General features: G+C 39.7%; 2 non-coding genes across 2 annotated transcripts; both read right to left on the bottom strand.

Annotated features, from left to right (window-relative positions):
- Positions 1 to 3,358: 3,358 nt before the first annotated feature.
- trnay-gua (transfer RNA tyrosine (anticodon GUA)) lies at positions 3,359 to 3,445 on the bottom strand. The gene is given in 2 exon segments: positions 3,359 to 3,394; positions 3,409 to 3,445. It is a non-coding gene; the product is annotated as a tRNA-Tyr (tRNA).
- A 2,676-nt stretch (positions 3,446 to 6,121) lies between these two features.
- trnay-gua (transfer RNA tyrosine (anticodon GUA)) lies at positions 6,122 to 6,208 on the bottom strand. The gene is given in 2 exon segments: positions 6,122 to 6,157; positions 6,172 to 6,208. It is a non-coding gene; the product is annotated as a tRNA-Tyr (tRNA).
- Positions 6,209 to 13,870: the final 7,662 nt, after the last annotated feature.

Genomic DNA, 13,870 nt, shown 5'->3' with positions numbered 1-13,870 from the left:
AATTGACCATCTGAGTGTATATTTGGAGGTGATTTGACAAGGGACTCTTCTCCTTTTTTATTAATCTCTTTTTCTGCCTCTTTTAGTATTTTCCTAGTCTGTCTTATGGTTTTTAGAGAATTTTCTCCTTCTTTTTTAAACAATATCAGCACTTCTCTCTCTCTCTCTTTTTGCTTCTCTCTTTTTATTTTTGTTACTTTCCTTAGGTCTATAATTTTTTATCAATGTTTCCATTTCCTCGCACAAAGCTACATCAAATGTCCCCTCTTTTGGCCATTTTGTTATCATATTTTTAGTTCTTTTTTGCCATTTGTTTGAGAGTTTATCTATAAGTTCTTTACACAATGGATATTTTAATCCTAATATATCTACTGGAGTTGCTGCCATAATTATACCTTTTATTTTATAACAACGTTTTGTTTTAAAAGCCACTTACTCCATTGACCTTTGTTTTAAAACAATTTACTGGACTCAAAGCTTGAATTCTTATTCTTATTATTTATTATTTTATTTTTCTCCTAGCTATTTTTGATTTTTCAAACTGATTTTAATTACTTTAAAGTTGTTTAATTTTTATTTCAATTTCTAATTTTTCATTGTTACTTGTCCCTGTGCTTTAAATGTTAAACTTTAAGCACAGATATATCTTTTGACTGCACAAATTCTCTGTATGAAGTTCACTTCTCTTCTGTGACTGACTAGTTCAGAGGTATGGCATATTTTTACAGTCAGCAGCTAGTCTAAAAAAACCTCACAAGCTGAGAGTTAACTTTCTGTTCACGCAGCAAAGGCTGAGTCTCTCTACCTTGGTTACACACCCTACAATTTCTCAGATTTTAGTTTTCTATGTGTTACCTTAGGACATTTCCTTCCACAGTTTTATGAGACAGCTTTCATTTCCAACATTCATTCAACATATAAATGACAAACTTTCTTTTTTGGACAACTTTACTCCATTCATCTTGTACCTTATTAACTTATTGGGCTCATATTGCATCCACGCAGTGTTCCTTTTATTGCCAAGGACTAATCACACATTCTAATCCCTATACTGGGCTTATATTTTTATTCAGTCATACTTTTTCATACACATTCACTCTACACACTCTTTCAACCACAGATACTCTCACAACCACAGAAATGTCACACTTATTACAAACACAAGGCCTTCATAAACACAGAGCTCTTAAGAAATACAATACAATTTTGCAATTATTATTATTCATATCCTAAGTAACCTGCAGGATTTATTTTTATTTATTTACTTTTTAATTTTTTATTGCCTATTCAGTCCTCTTATTACTATTTCAAAGTGCGGTATACGCAATATTGCCTATTCAGACCTCTTATTACTATTCCAAAGAGCAGTATTCACAATATTGCCTATTCAGACCTCTTATTACTATTCCAAAGAGCGGTATTTGCAATATTGCCTATTCAGACCTCTTATTACTATTCCAAAGAGCGGTATTCGCAATATTGCCTATTCAGACCTCTTATTACTATTCCAAAGAGCGGTATTCACAATATTGCCTATTCAGACCTCTTATTACTATTCCAAAGATATTTGCAATATTACTTCTTAAAGGGTAACTAAACCCTAAACCAACTTTTTTTTAGTTAATGATCTGTAAGCATGGGGCTTTATTAGTACTGGTCATTGATTCAAGTAATTTTTTTGACATTTGTGTATAAAGTGTTTTAATTCTACAATATATGGTGTAAAAGCGTCTGCGTGCTGCCCTCTTCAGGTTGAGCGGTGGCTACTGCAGTTGAATTTTCCTATTGGCTGTTGCGGTGCTCGTGGCGTAAGCGGTGACAGCTGGCGTAAGCAGGTTCCAGCTCACCACGCCAGATTCATGTACATGTCGTCTTGCGACCGTGTGAGGAATAATAATAACATAGAGTCTGACAGCAGCTGTCAATTAATCCATCACTACGAGTCTCAGGTGCCCCCGCTCAGCCCGCTCTCGGTTCGTTCCCTCTATCCCCGCCGGGGTCTGCCCACTTTTCCAGCATTTTCAAATATTTCTAGTGGGTGGAGTCAGACTCTGAGCAGGTGTTTAGTTACCCTTTAAACTTTATCTGCCCTTATTTACTGCTATTTCATCTAGACCCTTATCAGCAAATAAAAACAGATCATTGCATGCAATTATTTCTTCTGGAATCAAAACCCTTTATTTATTCTTATTTTCCTTTCTTTATTGGTTTAGAAGAGCTTTTTGAGCGTTCTTACCACCACAGGCAAACTGGCAAGCAACACAAACTTTTATATAAGCAAAAGTTGCTTACCTATTAATGGTGGCCACCTATTTGTGTTGCCTTCCCAGCCAGCCCACGATGCAATTACTCTGCTCTCTTCTGTCGCTGTTCGGACACCATTTGTTGTAGGTTTTTGCCTTTATCTGTGAAGAATCACTCTCAAATTCTTAGGTTTTGATTCCAGAAAATTTGACTTTATTATTACAACCAATAAAGCCGAGTCATTCTGCAGAGCAACTAACCAACTCTGGGTTTCGTTCACTTAAATACATCTCCTCAAACAAGGTGGGGCTTATTCTTTTTTAAACATGCATTATCTATCATCCTCTTCTTTGACTCTGGTCTGACCATTTTAAGAAGTAACAGAACCACCTTTGGAAGAGATAAATTCTCCCAGCGGTCATGAGAGCCCCCCATGTAATGCTATTCCTGTTTTTGAACATACCTTCAAATGTCACACATATATGGAGCACACATTCCATTATGACCACAGGACTTCTTGTACACACAGTAAACTGTATGTTTGCCTGTCAGATATAACTGTGGTACAAATCAACAATGTTTACATTGATTATACCTGATAAAATCTCCTACACTGTCAGACTCTGTCAGACTATCAGATAGTTGAACATCATCACCGCTATTTTTAAACACTATTAAAATGTATGTAGTTTTGTGTAAAAGATTTTAATCTAGGACATCCAAAAAAAGTCTTCCAATCCTAAAAGACACACAAAGCCATGTTTGGGACGGATTGGATATCGCGTCTAAAAAAGTTTTCCAGCACAGGAGTTTGGCCATCAAGTGAGGTTAACAGGCCAACTCCTTGACAGCAGAAGTGGCATGAACATGAAGCTTCCTGTTCTTCGAGATTTGCAAGGCATCCTTGGCTGCTCTGAAGGGCAGGAATGTACCTTGCCCTCCCTGGTGGTCTTGTGGTTAGGAGTTAGTGCTCTCAGTGTTACAGCCTGGGTTCGATTACCGTTCAGAGAATGTATTTTTGTCGGTCCAAAGCTGGCCTCTTTGACACAAGTTCAAGCAACTGTGAGTTTGAAGGGCAAGGCAAGTAGTGCCTCCAAGAGATAAAAAAACATCTTCCTTCAAGCCGGAATTAAACCAGCAACCTAAGGATGGCCACTACATCACCTACAGTCCTCCGCTCTACCAACTGAGCTATCGAAGGGATGGTTCTGTGGTGTGAGTGTTCCTAATTTGCAGAGCTACTGTTTCCAGGTGAACAGAATTGAAATGCCATGAGAGTCATGGAGTTAAAAAAAGAGAACTAAAACAAGCCAGCCAGGAGTCAAACCTAGAATCTTCTGATTCGTAGTCAGACGCGTTATACATTGCACCACTGGCCCGTTGCCCTTCTGCTTCAGAGGCCTGTTTACTAGCTGCTTCCTGAGCGGCAGCATTCAAATGGATGTGGTATGCTTGAAAAGTTCTAGTTTCCTAGTAATCGTAAATAAGTATTTAAATAAAACACAAACACCACAGCGTGGAAAGAATGCTAACTCCTTCCCTTTTCAGTGCTCAGGGTCTCAAGCAAAAGTGCAACCGGTGCATTTACTTGGAAAGTAGCAAATGTGACAGCACAATAGTGGTCACAAAGTTCCAGTAAGATCACACAGGAAAAAGTTCTCAGAAGTTGTCACAACATTTGCAGCCAATCACTGTGCGAGATTCTTTAAAACTTCTTAACATTTACAACATTTGAACGATCAGAGTACAGGGAATGTCGGAGGGCACATTGCCGCTTTTCACTGCTGGGGGCAGTCTGTGTCAATTCAGTTTCCAATCTGAGCTGAAAGTTTACAACATTTGACGATGACACACTCACACTCTTGGAAAGTGTCAATGACCCTCAGGGAGAGTGTCAGAGGGCAATAGAGTTCACAACTTACTGTAGGACAAGCAACAGTTTATTTGCTGTCAGACTCAGCAAAGAAAAAGTTTGTTCATCAAGTTATTACACTACTACAAGAGGTAATTACGCATATTTTTATCAGATAGTTGAACATCATCACCGCTATTTTGAAACACTATTAAAATGTATGTACTTTTGTGTAAAAGAGTTTAATCTAGGACATCCAAAAAAAGTCTTCCAATCCTAAAAAGACACACAAAGCCATGTTTGGGACGGACAGTTTTCCAGCACAGGAGTTTGGCCATCAAGTATGGTTAACAGGCCAAATCCTTGACAGCAGAAGTGGCATGAACATGAAGCTTCCTGTTCGATGAGATTTGCAGGGTGTCCTTGGCTGCTCTGAAGGGCAGGCATGTAACCTGCCCTCCCTGGTGGTCTTGTGGTTAGGAGTTGGTGCTCTCACTGTTACAGCCTGGGATCGATTACCGGTCAGAGAATGTATTTTTGACGGTCCAAATCTGGCCTCTTTGACACAAGTTCAAGCAACTGTGAGTTTGAGGGGCAAGGCGAGTAGTGCCTCCAAGAGATAAAAAAAACATCTTCCTTCAAGCCAGAATTGAACCAGCGACCTAAGGAAGGCCACTATATCACCTACAGTCCTCCACTCTACCAACTGAGCTATCGAAAGGATGGTTCTATGGTGTGAGTGCTCCTAATTTGCAGAGCTACTGTTTCCAGGTGAACAGAATTGAAATGCCATGAGAGTCATGGAGTTAAAAAAAGAGAACTAAAACGAGCCAGCCAGGCGTCGAACCTAGAATCTTCTGATCCCTAGTCAGACGCGTTATCCATTGCACCACTGGCCCGTTGCCCTTCTGTTCCAGAGGCCTGTTAACTAGCTGCTTCCTGAGCGGCAGCATTCAAATGGATGTGGTATGCTTGAAAAGTTCTAGTTTCCTAGTAATCGTAAATAAGTAATTCAATAAAACACAAACACCACAGTGTGGAAAGAATGCTAACTCCTTCCCTTTTCAGTGCTCAGGGTCTTAAGCAAAAGTGTAACCGGTGCATTTACTTGGAAAGTAGGAAATGTGACAGCACAATAGTGGTCACAAAGTTCCAGTAAGATCACACAGGAAAAAGTTGTCAGAAGTTGTCACAACATTTGCAGCCAATCACGGTACGAGATTCTTTAAAACTTCTTAACATTTACAACATTTGAACGATCAGAGTACAGGGAATGTCGGAGGGCACAATGCCGCTTTTCACCGCTGGGGGCAGTCTGTGTCAATTCAGTTTCCAATCTGAGCTGAAAGTTTACAACATTTGACGATGACATACTCACACTCTTGGAAAGTGTCAATGACCCTCAGGGAGAGTGTCAGAGGGCAATAGAGTTCACAACTTAGGGTACGACAAGCAACAATTTATTTGCTGTCAGACTCAGCGAAGAAAAGGTTTGTTCATCAAGTTATTACACTACTACAAGAGGTAATTACGCATATTTTTATCAGATAGTTGAACATCATCACCGCTATTTTTAAACACTATTAAAATGTATGTAGTTTTGTGTAAAAGAGTTTAATCTAGGACATCCAAAAAAAGTCTTCCAATCCTAAAAAGACACACAAAGCCATGTTTGGGATGGATTGAATATCGCGTCTAAAAAAGTTTTCCAGCACAGGAGTTTGGCCATCAAGTGAGGTTAACAGGACAACTCCTTGACAGCAGAAGTGGCATGAACATGAAGCTTCCTGTTCGACGAGATTTGCAAGGCGTCCTTGGCTGCTCTGAAGGGCAGGCATGTAACTTGCCCACCCTGGTGGTCTTGTGGTTAGGAGTTGGTGCTCTCACTGTTACAGCCTGGGATAGATTACCGGTCAGAGAATGTATTTTTGATGGTCCAAATCTGGCCTCTTTGACACAAGTTCAAGCAACTGTGAGTTTGAAGGGCAAGGCAAGTAGTGCCTCCAAGAGATAAAAAAAACATCTTCCTTCGAGCCAGAATTGAACCAGCGACCTAAGGAAGGCCACTATATCACCTACAGTCCTCCGCTCTACCAACTGAGCTATCGAAGGGATGGTTCTATCGTGTGAGTGTTCCTAATTTGTAGAGCTACTGTTTCCAGGTGAACAGAATTGAAATGCCATGAGAGTCATGGAGTTAAAAAAGAGAACTAAAACCAGCCAGCCAGGAGTCGAACCTAGAATCTTCTGATCCATAGTCAGACGCGTTATCCATTGCGTGTCTGTCGAGGTAGAGCTCATAAAAAACTATCAGAAATCGTCAGCGACAACGGTTTGAATCCAGCTCTGGAGTATAAACCTATATATGACATTGAGATCATAGAAAACTACTGGAAATCGTCAGTGATGTGGTTTCGAATCCAGCTCTGGAGTATAAACCTATATATGAAATTATCAGTTGGAAAAATCATTATGTGATTTAAATAATGTGATTTTAAGCTGGTGATGTTTCATGCCTGACGGTACACAATTCAGAATTATCTTTATATTGTTTGTGTTGCTATTAAAACGATTATAAATGACCAATAATGTAAGTAACATGCAAATGTAAGTAATCTTTTTAACAATAGTTTGAGTGCAAAGGTATATAATAATAATATACTAATACATGTAGCTATAGTGCAAATATATCTTAATAATATTAAACACATAGGAGATACCAACCAGTAAGAGACAAAAAGAAAATAACATTTTTATATATTTACAGCAAATGCATAAAATCCTAATATATAATTAGGTATTACTTATATAATCAACAGCATGAAATAAATGTTACATTATATAAATAATAATATAAAACTGTGCAAATTAGTAATCGCCACCATTAAAATACTTGCTATTCAACTGTAAGTGTATTGTAAATAAAAGGGCACAAATACAAACAAACCTGTTTATTTGAATTAAAATGTGTAGTAGAAGATTTAAAATAAGAATAATAATATTAAAATATACAACTCTAATTATTACAATAAGTAATAACAATTAAGTGAGGACAAATGTATAAAGTATTAGCAATAATAATAATTTACAGTTTTTGATATGAGTCAAAAACACTAATTTTACAGGTTATCTATTTACAGCCATGCAATTTGAAAACATAAAGCAAAAATAATATACTATTTGCATAATTAGGTATTATTTAGATAATCAACCAAATTACAAATACTATATATAAAATAATAAGAATACAAATTGTGCAAATATGAGTAGGCACCACCATTACAATGCTTGCTTAATGAATAATGTATGAATAATAATAATTAGAAGAATCATATAAAAATATACACTTTAAATAAAGTGCAAATATACGTAATCTTAACAAAAGAAATCTTAACAAAAAAACAAATGTGTAGCATAACAATAACAATAATATATACTGTATAAATATACCAATATTATGCAAGAAAAATAATCAATCAAAAGAACTTTGATGCAGTTTAGTCAAGCGTTTCCCCTTCTAATTTTCAGTGTGTGCTCTCTTCTTGCCATAGCCCCGTGTCTGCAGAGCTGTCCTCCACTCTGCAAATGGTTCTGTAGCGGTCCAAAATACTGGAGATGCAATGGTTGTTTCCTTTCGTTGTTGCACTTCTTGCAAAGGATGACTTCAGTCTTATACACATATTTCCTTTTTTGTGATTCCTTCTGCTGCCTTTCCTGATTTTTCCTCCTATAGTACTGAGTGGTGTATGGCACAGAAGGCTGTGGCGCTGCCGGTGATGTTTCCATACTTTGTGCAACAGAGACATCAGTGGTCTCTAATTCTTTAATTGCAGACTTGTAGACCTGGGCTACACTCCCTGTCTGCTGGTAAAGATACTCCACTCCAATCAGTTCTCCTGATACACAAAGAAATACTTTGTGTTAGGCAGCAATATACCAAATGATATCCAGTTTGTGAACTGTCTGTCATTAAAGTCTTTGTGAAGACTGTACTGATTCATGACACAGTTATATTTGAGACAAATTAGCAATTTACTTTAACAGAAAATATAATGAACGTACCAGTATATTTACGTTGAGTAACAAAGGACGCAATCTTCTTTCCAAGAACATCCTCTGCCAGCACGTTAACACCATGATGAAGGATGCCACTACAAGAATGGGGATCGTGCAAGCCCTCAAAGGTTGCAGCAGCTGCTCTGTCCGAATTCCACCTGGCCAATCCATCCAACAGGTATGCCTGGAAAAATGTATCGCTGGCCAGAGTGCCTGAAATTACATTGACAGAACACAATGTTCATTTAAATCCATAGTTTAACTATTTTAAATGCTGTCTGTTGACAAGTGCAAGTGAAATGATTCAAGTGAGGTTGAACCTCTGGCACACCTGTATGTTGGCAAAATATGCCCTCCCTTCTGCAATGTCCCAGTCTGCCCTATATCGTTTAATTTATTGCCTGGGTCTTCACCTTGGCGCAGTACAGCTCTCCTTGCAGAATCCATGACCTTTTCTGGAGACAGAGCCCGAGACAAAGGTCTCTTTTTGTTCTCCTCCACCTTTAGGGCCATAGAAGAGTCACACATATTCAGACTCCCATCAGCTCTCCTCCTAAATTGAGGCTCCATTTCTATAAAAAAAAGATATATATTAATATTGTAGCGAACACACACACACAAGATAAGACAGTCACAATGACGGATGAAAACTGCTTTATTAAATAAAAGCAGTCCAGGCAAAAGTACAAACAAGGGGCAAATCCAGTGAAGAGTAGTCGTGGGAAGCGTAGGGTCAGAAGCCGGGGAATCAAAGAGATAACAAGGGGGGGAAAATCCAATGAGGGAGGTGAACGATAGCGGGGAAAACAGTTAACAACTAGGGCGAAGAACAAGACGAGACAAGCGGGAACAATGACAGGGGAACGAGAGGAAAGGGGAGCTGGCAAGCTAAGAGGAAGAATAGTAGGGAGGTCAAAACTAGACGAGACTAGCGGGGGGGCAAAACTAGGCGAGACTAGCGGGGCAAAGATACGGGGAACTAAATACAATAACCCACCCCAAACAAACGAAAGGATAGTGAGTTATATAGGGGCGAGTGCAGGTGTGAACAATGAAGGTGATGAGACGAGTGCAGGTGAAACTAATGTGTGGGGATAGGAAGCGCGTGAGTGCAGGTGGTCATAATGTTCAGGCTGATTGGAAGCGCGTGAGAAGCGAGCATGTGAGTTAGAGGGGGGAGAGAGTTTACGAGCAAGGGCTCGTAATAGCAAAACCAGGCGTGGAAGCCCGAGGGAGGAAAAGGAGCGTACGAGCTCAAGGGGGCAGAGCGAGGGAGCGGGAAGCGAGCACGCTCGCGGAGTGCATGTGTGCGTGCTCGAGGAAGCGGAGATGGGGCAGAGGAGCGGGGTTCGTGACAAATATATACTGTGATAATGTGTACTCCTGTGTATTAATTAAGCAGTATGGCATGATACATTTTGAAATATATTGCATATTGTTAGTTATGACATGAAGTGTGACTTCAACTGTGACTATATTCACAATATGGCACAGCCTCGTACTGCCAACTTTAACACTTTTAATTATTTTTTTTTACACTTTAAGCAAATACTTCAAACAATTGTTACATATTACAATATCTTTCAGTCATCTGAGTGCTACTGTTCTTAGTCTTCTTGATAAGTGGTCAGTTTATACACGTGAAGAGTACTGAATGATTTGAGATAGTTCCCCAAGAAATGAAAATAATCTTATCATTTATTCACCCTTATGCCATCCCAGATGTGTATCTTTGTGATCTTTGTTTGTGTTCAGCAGAATAAAGAAAGTAATGAGGCATGAGGGTAAATAAATGATGATAATTTTCATTTTGCCTTTTTTTTAATGTGCAATCCCTTTAATGTGATGAAAATCATCAATATATGATAATCATAATTCTAAGTATTATGACATTTGTTTGTTTTAATACGTTTGCAGTCTTGTCAAATAAACGATTTTGTCTTTAGAAAATGTCATGAACACTTTGTCAACATATAGCAGAGATACAGTACATTGCCACAACGATACAATATACAATTTAACAATATATACGCTTCAATATTTATTAGATTCAAGGTTTATACAAGGCCCCCTTAATAAAACCTAATTTTAAATTTGTATTTTCTGCCTATTATTTCATTATTTAGGCTTTATAGGGTTAAGCTTTATGCTTTGTATAAAAGGGTTGTCGAACAAAAACAATTATTATACTATTCATCAGAGATGGGACCAAGTCACACATGTGCAAGTCTCAAGTAAGTCTCAAGTCTTAACCTTCAAGTCTCAAGTAAGTCCCAAGTATTTTTTTCTTGGGCAAGTCAAGTCAAGTCAAGTCACAGGCTATGTCAAGTCAAGTCCAAGTCAAGTCACAGGCTATGTCAAGTCAAGTCCAAGTCAAGTCACCTTATTATTGTAATTTTACCTGCAGAATCTGATCATAATAAAGTGAAAAGACAAGATATAAGTAACTGTCAGTAAATTACAATACTCATGTTCAGTAAAATACATCATGGAATCAAACAAAATTGTAACTTCATAAAATTATTTATTTTTCACTTCTGCCAACAGTGTTTGAAATGTTTTAAATTTTCAACATTGAGTCCATAAAACAAATAACATCCAACAGACTCCTCTCTGAACACCTCCCTCTCTCTCTCAAACACAGTTACGTACATTAAACTTTGTTACATTTCTCCTCTCTCTCTCACACACACACTCACTCTCACACACACTCTCTCACACACACACTCACTCTCACACACACTCACTCTCACACACACTCTCTCTCACACACACTCTCTCTCACACACACTCTCTCTCACACACACTCTCACTCTCACACACACTCTCACTCTCACACTCACTCTCTCTCACACACACTCTCTCTCTCTCTCTCACACACACTCTCTCTCTCTCTCTCACACACACACTCTCACTCTCTATCACACACACACTCACTCTCTATCACACACACACTCACTCTCTCTCACACTCACTCTCTCTCACACACGGGCTCTCTCTCTCTCTCGCGCGCGCGCGCGCTCTCTCTCTCTCTCTCACGCTCGCTCTCTCACGCGTGCTCTCTCTCTCTCACACACGCGCGCTCTCTCTCACACACTCCCACACCCACTCTCTCACACACTCACTCTCCCACACTCCCTCACTCTCGCGCTCACACACACACACACACACACTCACTCTCGCGCTCTCACACTCCCACACACACTCAGAGTATATCCATAAGTCATTACCTCTTTTACAAGGTATTGCACTTGCAAAATATAAGATTCGAGAGGGTCTTGTCTGCAAGCCGAGCACGATGTGGCCTCATGATGATCCCACCATGACTGAAGACCCTTTCAACTGGGGCACTTGAAGCCGGCACTGAAAAAGCTCTCATTGCAACAGGAAAAAGTGCAGGGAGGATACTCCTGTTTGCATCCCAGAAGGACAGACAAGCCTGCCCACAACAAAGACCAAAATAGTTATTTAGTTGTGTCTCTGGGTTGGTGGTTGTGTCCTGCTTGCGGCGTTTTCTGTACTCTGCGAATAAGCCAGTGCTCTCTTCCTCCTGGTTTTCATTTTCAACCTCTTGGAATCCAGGACTCTGGGATGTTGTGTCAGGTCGCACCTCACGTAGAATCAGATCTAATAAAAACAAAGACAAAAAAGTTAATTTAATTTAAAGGGCAAGTGTGAACGCCCATGATTGTTAGAAAGTGAACTTCCTCATTCATTATTTCACAGCTCAGTTTGATATGCTTGCTAAATCAGCTCTAAAAATGTATTATATTATTTATACAACTGTTGTGAATTTAATTTCCATAATTTGATAATGGTGACATGCCTAACTGTATATCATGTAATAAAAAAATCACTGACCTTTCACCATGTCAACAATGTCATTCTTGATGTCATCAGTGACAAGCACATCATGCTGAAGCCACATCATGGAGAAAGCTGGGTCCAGGACAGCTGATCTGATGTAGAGTGGGTCAGCAAATGGCAGCTCTTCTCCTGATGCTGCTGATAACATTTTCAGATTAACAAAGATCCCCCGGAATCTTTTCTTGAGAGAGCATTGCAGGCTATGGATCATGCTTCCCAGGAAGCGCACTTGCTGTTTGAGTTTTTCCAAATGGTGGTTTAGTGACAATACACAGGGGAGGACAGAGCTGACCGTCACAATCTTCTCTCCCTGAGTAAGATCGGTGGCCTCGGCAAATGGCTGTAGCACATCACAAAGCTCCTTCATCAGATTCCACTCCCTAATTGAGAAGACCAGCTCACTGTGGCCTGTGTCCTGAACAACACTGCACAGTTCTTGATGACTGAATGAGAGCACTGCCTTGACTTGGCGGAGAGTTGAATTCCACCGTGTATTCACAGCAGCGGGTATCCCTCGCTGCTCAAACTTATCTTCAAATGCATCTTTGAAGGTGCTGGATGTATGCAGAAGAGAGCTCAGTTTGGAGCATTTTGCAAAGGTACTGTTCATGAGCCGTGCATCCTTGAGACCATCACCAACAGTTAATTGCAGTGTATGGGCAAAGCATTGCTGACGTTTAGGACTTCCTTTGTTGATCATGTGGTTCACAGTCTCCCATTCACCTCTGGAGAGGTCTTCCCACAACTCTGCATCATCCAGATTGTCGTCATCAGTTACTTCACCATCTTGCTCTTTTGGAAAACACACTGTAAATGCTCGCTTCATATTGGCGGCATTGTCACAAATAACAAAGTCAAGTTTTTGTCTGATGTTATATTCATCACATATGGAATCAAAGGCTTCTGATATCCGTTCTCCTGTGTGAGTTCCTTTGAATCTGTTGCAGGCAAGCAAGTATGATTTCAGCTGAACTCCCTCAGATGTTGCCAAAACATGGCCAGTGACTCCCAAAAAGCCACGCATTCTCCTGTCTGACCAAATATCCACTGTAACTGATACATGGTTTGCACTAGCAAGAAGGACTTTTATTTTCTCTTTAGTCTCTGCAACAAGGGATTCTATCTTTAAAGTTATTGTCCTACGACAGGCAGGCTGGTACTTGGAGTCAGCCACAGACATGAAGTGTCGGAAATGTCCATTCTCGGTGATTGAAAGAGGCATGCTACATCCTATCACCAGGTCTCTTAGAATGGCATTTGTTATGGCCTTCTGTCTTGGATGATTAGCTGAATAGGCTTCCTGAGGACGAGACTGGAGGAACTGGGAAATTGCAGGCTGTGTAGCATCAGTGCAGGCGTTTCTTGCCCTTTCATACTCTGCATATCTGTGAAACAGAAGCAAAAACATGATTTTTTCCATTATAATAAGACGACATGTTTATTCATATCAGATACACATTGTGTAGGTAGCTTTACATTTTACCCTATACTCACTCTCACACACACTCTTCTCCCAGTTCACCGGCCACTTACTTTCATGTATTTCGTGAGAAGTAGTGACAAGTAATGACGCGTCACCATGGAAACATTAAAGTGAGTGACAGGTTCTAAATAATGGTCGCCTAGAAAAACTCACGCTGGGGGATCAGTTAGAATAGTTTAAACTTACATGTGAAAGGGTTAATAATGGCTAATTTAGCTATTACAGGGTTCCCACACCTTGGTTAACTTAAAATTCAAGGACCTTTCAAGGACTTTCCAGGTCCAATATCTCAAATTCAATGTGGATGTGGGCACACATTTCAAGTGAGAGCAAGGTTACATAGTGTTACCTTGTAAGATACATTGTTA

Source organism: Xyrauchen texanus, chromosome 9 (assembly GCF_025860055.1).
Source record: "Xyrauchen texanus isolate HMW12.3.18 chromosome 9, RBS_HiC_50CHRs, whole genome shotgun sequence".
Taxonomy (NCBI): Eukaryota; Metazoa; Chordata; class Actinopteri; order Cypriniformes; family Catostomidae; genus Xyrauchen; species Xyrauchen texanus.
Note: the sequence above shows the minus strand (reverse complement) of the source record. Positions and strands in the feature narration are given on the sequence as shown.